Source organism: Myotis daubentonii, chromosome 3, assembly GCF_963259705.1.
Source record: "Myotis daubentonii chromosome 3, mMyoDau2.1, whole genome shotgun sequence".
Taxonomy (NCBI): Eukaryota; Metazoa; Chordata; class Mammalia; order Chiroptera; family Vespertilionidae; genus Myotis; species Myotis daubentonii.
In genome coordinates this window covers 220,050,218-220,057,452 of record NC_081842.1, presented here as the reverse complement: position 1 = coordinate 220,057,452, position 7,235 = coordinate 220,050,218, and the positions used below count along the sequence as shown (strand labels likewise).

The 7,235-nt window shown below is 51.2% G+C and overlaps 2 long non-coding RNA genes across 2 annotated transcripts; both read right to left on the bottom strand.

Moving 5' to 3' along the window:
- Positions 1-595: 595 nt before the first annotated feature.
- Positions 596-5,292, bottom strand: LOC132229568 (uncharacterized). The gene is made up of 3 exons (XR_009451714.1): positions 5,200-5,292; positions 2,481-2,580; positions 596-928 (listed from the first exon to the last, which is right to left on the bottom strand). It is a non-coding gene; the product is annotated as an uncharacterized LOC132229568 (long non-coding RNA).
- Positions 5,293-5,448: 156 nt separating this feature from the next.
- On the bottom strand, positions 5,449-6,483 carry LOC132229566 (uncharacterized). The gene is made up of 3 exons (XR_009451713.1): positions 6,367-6,483; positions 5,881-5,994; positions 5,449-5,503 (listed from the first exon to the last, which is right to left on the bottom strand). It is a non-coding gene; the product is annotated as an uncharacterized LOC132229566 (long non-coding RNA).
- Between the last annotated feature and the right edge of the window lie 752 nt (positions 6,484-7,235).

Below are 7,235 nucleotides of genomic sequence, written 5' to 3'. Positions count from 1 at the left end.
TGGGACACAAGAAAGGAGGCTGTGCATGCCATACGTGTCCACTGCTTCCAAAGAACCATGCCGACCACCTTCAGACCGTCCATGGGTGACTCAACGGAGCCTTCCCCTCGGTTCCTGACTTCCAAGACACATGCGATGGGGGGGCAACAGAATACACAAGCACTTGAAAGGAGGTGGCCCACCTTCACACACGGTGACGGGTGTATGGATGCTTCGCAAACCAAACACACATTCAACCTGATGCATCTGAGGCACAACATGAAATGAGGTGCATGAAGTACAACTGGAAAATGGCTGCTGGGGACACAACGTGGAGTAGCTCAGGGGAGATTGGGTGCAGGGCAAAATGTGCTGCTTATGATTCAAGGGCTCAGAAACAGCAACACACACTAGGAGCCAACCAACCCCTCCATTTGGACTCAGGACCCACACTTGGAAAGAAATGCTATAAGCACAAAACTCCATCGGCCCCAGACAATACTCTCCCGGTCTGTGTCTTCTGTGTCTCTCTCTTCTATCCTTGAAATAAAACACTAATATTGAGAGACCACACAATGAATACAGTGTGTGTGTGTGTGTGTGTGTGTGTGTGTGTGTGTGCATGTATGTACGATCATAGGCACACTGACATAGGAAAGTACACTATTCACCCACCAACAACACAGTGCTCACAGCTCCAATCGGAGACATGTCAGCTACCCACCAGCACAACCTACACAGATACATGGCAGTGAGCACACACAGTCACAGCTTCCGTTCTCTGGGAAGCAGCACCATGAGGGGGCACTGGGGCATCACAATCACAACACATCGCTGCACACTGGCCAGGTGAGGGCAAGAGCACAGGCCCCTCCAAAACAAGGCACAGGTCCCTCCATCACAACAGCCTCGGTCGTCTGGACATGGCCACCAGGAAAGGCACACACACCTAGAAAACAGAAATGTCTATGATTAGAATCCATACACAGCATGTTCACAGAAATTTAAACACAGAAAACCCATTCCTTACCACTCCCCAAGCCAGCAACCCACCCACCCGCCCGCTCGCTCGCTCACTCAACCACCCACCCAGCACATGGAGTTTAGAACACTCCAAAGAAATACAGACCTGAAGGATATCCTACTCTGGACCCCTACAAGTTTTGAAATATCACTACCATGGACTTCAACATGGATGACACGACTTGAACCTGCTTTAAGATACTGGGTGCAGCAAGGACCTCTTCTGCAACAGGGGGATCCCTAGGGAACGGACTGCACTTACGACAATGATGTGGCACCCTTCAGGGCTGCCTACACTGCACTGGTTGCACGACTGTGGCTTCTCAACACTCGGCAATAGTCTTTCGGAAAACACGAACCTACATACCCAAATATCAGTCTCGGCAACGTTTACCTGGCGGTGGCAACGGCCCCCACCCCCACCGCCCATCTACCCATAACTGGACAGCCGGACCCTCTGTGGGAGGCAATGCACGGCTCCAACAACACACTTTCCAAAGGTGGTATGCACACCCAACAACAGGGAAAAAACACCCCACTCCTCTACGGTGACGGGGGACATACAATCCACAGAAGCTGGGGCGCACACACACACAAAACTCCCATGGATGCCCCTGACACAGATGGGAACAGTGAAAAACAAAAATGAAAACAGCAGGCAGGCAGCCATGAAAAAAGTGCATAGCAGGCTCACAAGAACACAAATCTGACAAAAGCAATGTGTGGAAGCCACTGCTCACATGACTTCCTACACAATAGGAACTCCTCACACTCCAAAACCACACATGCAAGGAACTTCCATGGGGACTTATTTTTTTCACGTAGAAAAAATAACAATTCTTAAAAAAAAAATACAACCATGCACATATAAGACAAGGATCTAGCTTTCCTTTCAAAGCTCAAGACGATGGCTTCCCGCGCACCTTGACAGCACAGCACAAGGGCGAGAGAGAAAGAAAACCAGGTCCGTGGAAGAAAAGCACGCCTATGGAGGATCTTGCCTCCTCTCCTGCATGGGACACGAACGGGCGCACACATCACGCCGACAGGATAAGGATGGGCAACGGCTCCCGTTTAAACCACAAGGCTCTTCACGCCACAGGCCACCACGATCACCAAGGAGGAACAGTGCACAGGGAAAAAACATCTTCGGGCCATGACCCATGAAAGCCTCACTCTGCTGCACACTCATCCGTCACACCCATAGTCGTACCCATATTCATTCTCTCCGTTGCTCTCAGCTGAGACAAACTGCAATGCTCATCCATCCTTTAAAAATTCACACGCAACCTTGGATAACTTACAATTCCCAAAACCAACGCACATGGATTTCATCTCTAAGTCACTCCAGTTCAAAAACATGCCCGTGCCACTTCAAACACTGCCATGGCCACAAAACGCTTTGGATCAATGGACAGAGCATCAGCCTGTACCATCAAAGACCACAGGTTCCAAGACAGACAAAGATGGATAGGTACCTTTCAGATAGGCACAGCCGTCTCCAGTTGGAGCTGTGAAGAAAGCAGACAATCCATGGTTCCACCTCTGCATCCCATGCCTCTCCCTCTCCATACCTCCCTATAAAACAATCCAGAAAACATAGTTACATTGAAAACCCTACAACAATACAGATCACCAAAAGCATACGATTCCATTCAGCCTCTCACCCTCCCTGCTTTTCCATGGACATGCCCCTCTTTCAAAGTCATTCGGCACACAGTCCATAGAGTTCCCGTGGATACCACTGGCTTGGGACACACACTGTGCATTTTCAGAAAGGATGGGCACGGATGAATGGCCAAAAAAACCATGGCAAAATTAAGCAATCTAAACCAGGACGTCGGGATCGTTCCACCTTCTTTCATTCGGGAACATCCAGGCAACACACATCCCCAGACACTTGAAAACAGCGGCCATTGCTATCCATCACGCTCCCCCAAAAACCTGGGAGCTCCACCACCGCTGCGGCTTTCATGAGGGACCGCTCACAGACAGCAGACCGTTCACACACCACGGGAGGAGGAGGACAGACAGGCACCCCTCAAAAGAAACAGCACAAAAAAGGCATGCTCTGCAAAAAACCTACATGGACAGCTTTTAGGTTAGGACACTCAAAAAAACACTGTCTTCTCAAATAGAAAAGACGCGTGCTAAAGAAAACTTAACACACGACAAGCCCATGTGGATAGCACACTCCGCCAGAAAACTTGACAAATACATTGCATGACCACAAGGAGAAAATTCACATTTCTAACACGAGCAAGAAAAATGGCCTGATGTGGCTCCCCTAGCTACAAGCACAAAAACCACTCTTCACATGGCCTGACCCTCCCTTAGTCACACACTTGCTCTCAATCCAACATGGGACTCCTTCCCTCAAACAACACCCACCACTCCACAACAAATAAATACGCCCTGATTTGCAAGGACCGTACCCAAGACTGCTTCACCCAAAGGCCTCCCAACCCGCACTATCCTGGAACCTTCACTTCCATCCAAAACTCCCTGGCCCTCCTGCCCCACGTGACTGGAACCCCTGCAAAACAGCCTTTCGCAACCCCTAGTACGACAGCACATTGACAACATACCATGTGGATACTTTTCCTTGACCAGCTGCTTACCTGAAAAACTACCTTGGAATGATGACACACAGAGAGACCACATGTCAGACCCTGGCCTGGGGTTCCAAAATACTGCCAAAGGAAACAAGCCAAACGCTCCTCTTCCAGTCCTGTTCCGTGCCACCAGACATCCGCTGCAGGGGACCGAGGACTCACCGGCAACACAGGCACACAGAGGCTCCACTGAAAATACAGCACATCCAGGCAGCGCTTTCTTGCACATTGCCATGACACACAACATTTATGTGTCCTGTCACTTCCAAACAACATCCACTGACTACACTTTTCATGACCCAGTAAACAAACCACAGAAAACACCACCTATAGCCTAACACACGTGAACAAATGACCTTGCAGCAATAAAAGAGCCCAAACTCACCCAGGAGGTGGACAACACACTCTTAGGCTGGACCACCACAATCATCAAAGATCAAAACACACACCATCTTCCCCATGAACCAGCTCATCAGAGAGGAACCAAAGGGATCCAAGCACAACATTCCAATCTTCTTCACAAATACTAACACACACACACACACACACACACACAGGAATCCTCTCTGTCTGTCCCAACTCAACAAACACAAAACCAACTTCCAGGATGCCCGACTTTCACTGCATACTGCAAAACTTTGGGGACAACAGGGTCCTCCGTACCCCAGCCTCTTGATCTTGATCCCCTGCAACACTCCACACACAGGATCCGATTCGTTACCACGCACAAGGCACGAGCGGCACACACTCGAAACAAACATCCATCGACACCTCCTGCTCTGACCAATCCAATAGAAACACGTACCGGCTTCTTTTTGACCTACAAAAAGGAAAGACAATACTTTACAGGGTCGACATGAGACACATGCACATCCACAACCACATACACGGAATGGGAATCACTCAACAACACCACAGCCTTTCTCAGGAAAACACAAAACACATCCTGATGGGCTCACCGGTCACTCTTTAAGATGCTCGCTCGGAAATATACTTCCACGCATGCTGTGCTGGGGGGCGGGGGGGGGGGGGGGTGCAAATCTGGCGCTTTGGCAGACGGGTCATGCTGTGCACAGAGTTCCTAAAACACACACATAGGAAGGGACTCACATCGGGCCAGGCCTTGAGATACGCTCTGCTGGCCCCTTCCCAGCACACAGGCCTTCTTTCTCTGAAGGCCTGAAAGTCTCATGCCAAATTTCAGAGACAAAGGACTACAAAAAGTAGAAACAAAGAAAGTTTTCTCGATATTGGAAGAACAGAACTAGAAAGACACATTTTTCTCTGTGTCTCCACAGAATTGGCTACTAAAACGGAACTCCTGGAGTCGGCAATGCACTTCAGCCTCTGCTTTGGCAGGGTGCTGTCACTATAGTCGCTGGCCAGCTCGATAAATACTCGCTTGCTCTTTAAGACCTCATTACATCGGTGTTCTTTTTCTAATACATGTGGCTCCACAACAATACCATGACACTCACCTTCTCTACAACACGACATGGCCATCTCAACAGACGCTCCTACTCTCTGAACCTCATGTCCCTTGAACCGACGCTCACCCTTCTGAAGCACAACACCTTCTTACCTGCTCACGGCACAAAGACATCCACCCAAGGACACGCTGGAAAACTGCACAGGGAAGCTCCAAACAACAACATCCAAACCGGAACTTCCACCTTCAATACATGACTTGCCTGAATAAAAGAGGCAACAAACATTTCTACATAAGCCTTCACCACACACAGTGGGAAGGAACCCAAACCACACCACACACACTGTTGCGGGGGGGAGCGCGGGCAGGAGAGGACCCAGCACAGGGCTGTCACAACTCACCACCACCACCTCCACCGGTCCACCACGGCTCCCTCCAACAGCTGCCCACAGGAGTCCTGTGCAAACAATGGGACCAGACGACGGCCATCAAAATGCCACATGACCAAGGATCACGGCACACACACACCAACACCCGTCTTCCCGACACCCACCATGACAGGAGGACCGCGCACCGACTCACACAAACACACACACGACCTGCACCAGACGAACGGCTCCCACCTACAACATTAAAAACAAACACATGCAACACTCAACACAAGTCTAGAAAATTCACAATAACAATTCAACAATCTCTCACATCCATCTTTCTTTCTCTGCTCCCCTTCCTTCCTCCCTCCCTCCCTCCCTCCCTCCCTCCCTCCCTCCCTCCCTCCCTCCTTCCCACATCAAAACCTACTGCACCAAGGACACCGCCACGGCACCCACCCACCTGGCCTCTTCCGTCACAGCCAACAGCCAGCGGGGACATCGACCTTCCCTCAACCTTCTCACACGGAACATCTTGGAAGCACAGGCAGAGATGAAGGGACAGATGGACGGAAAACTGGGGGGGGGGGGGGGGACAAAGTCTGAAAGGTCTTTTAGAAAACGATCATCACACGCTCTTACAATTCTACTACATTACGGACACTTGAACACGCACAACGGAGGACCCATGGCAACAGGCTCGCATGCCAGACAACATCCTGGTCAGCTCAGAAACACTCTTGGACGCCAACACTGCACGCATCGCCCACCTACATGCTCCACCACACGCCCACAACAGACACACATCCAAACACACCTCTCCCTCACCACCCACTCAAACCACACTCCAAAAACAACACCGTGTGCACAAGGAAGCACCCAAAACAACACATGCACCCACCCCCACACCAACGGGTCAACAAAATCACCACACAACTCAACCACTTACCTCAGCCGACAACGGGTGGGTAGCCTGCCCCACGGAGAACGCACGATGACACACGACTCAGGCATTCAACATCCATTCCATCAGCCGCACAACGCCTGGCTCAGCCTCAATGCCTACAAGAACCAGTCAGAAGAGTCGCCGGCTTTTAAAGGACTTTGGGTGGGATGGGCAACGGGGGGAACTTTTCGGGGCGGAGACTTCTTCGCGCATGCCCGGAGGGCACACATTCCAATGGCCTCACCGAAACTCAACAGTGCCCTTCAGCAAAACGACTGCCCACATAGAAATCACCTCAAAAGCCACTTCTGCAGAAGCGGGGACCAACAACTGCAGTTAACCCTCAACCTTGAGGACAATATGCGCCTCCCAGGGCCTGCCTTTCCTCATCAGGACACGGACCTGCTGGGATCCCTACACACAACCTGCACGCTCAGCGGACAGGGCCTCTCAACCTCACAAACAACACAAGGCATCGCCTGCTGCTGCCAAACGACTTCAGCGGCTGGGACACACGCCTCCTCACTCCTAGCCAGTCGCATCTCACTTGCCCCACGATACTTGCCCTTCTTCATCTCTGCTCACACTAAAACGGACACCGCTGATGACACCCTAGTCCCAAGTGGAACACGGACTACCATTCACCGGCCCTGGGACACACAGACCACCTGTCCTTGCAACACACGACACGACCTTCGGCTTCCTGACATCACTCAACAACCAACAGTCGTACCTCGCTTTGCTCCTCACAAACGTCCCTGCAATCACGCATCACAGGCATGTACCACGCTCAGCCGGCTCTACCAGCTCACACGCACCTCGAACCAGGGGACAGTCTCGTCCGCCAATAGAACACAGGCGAGCGATGGACC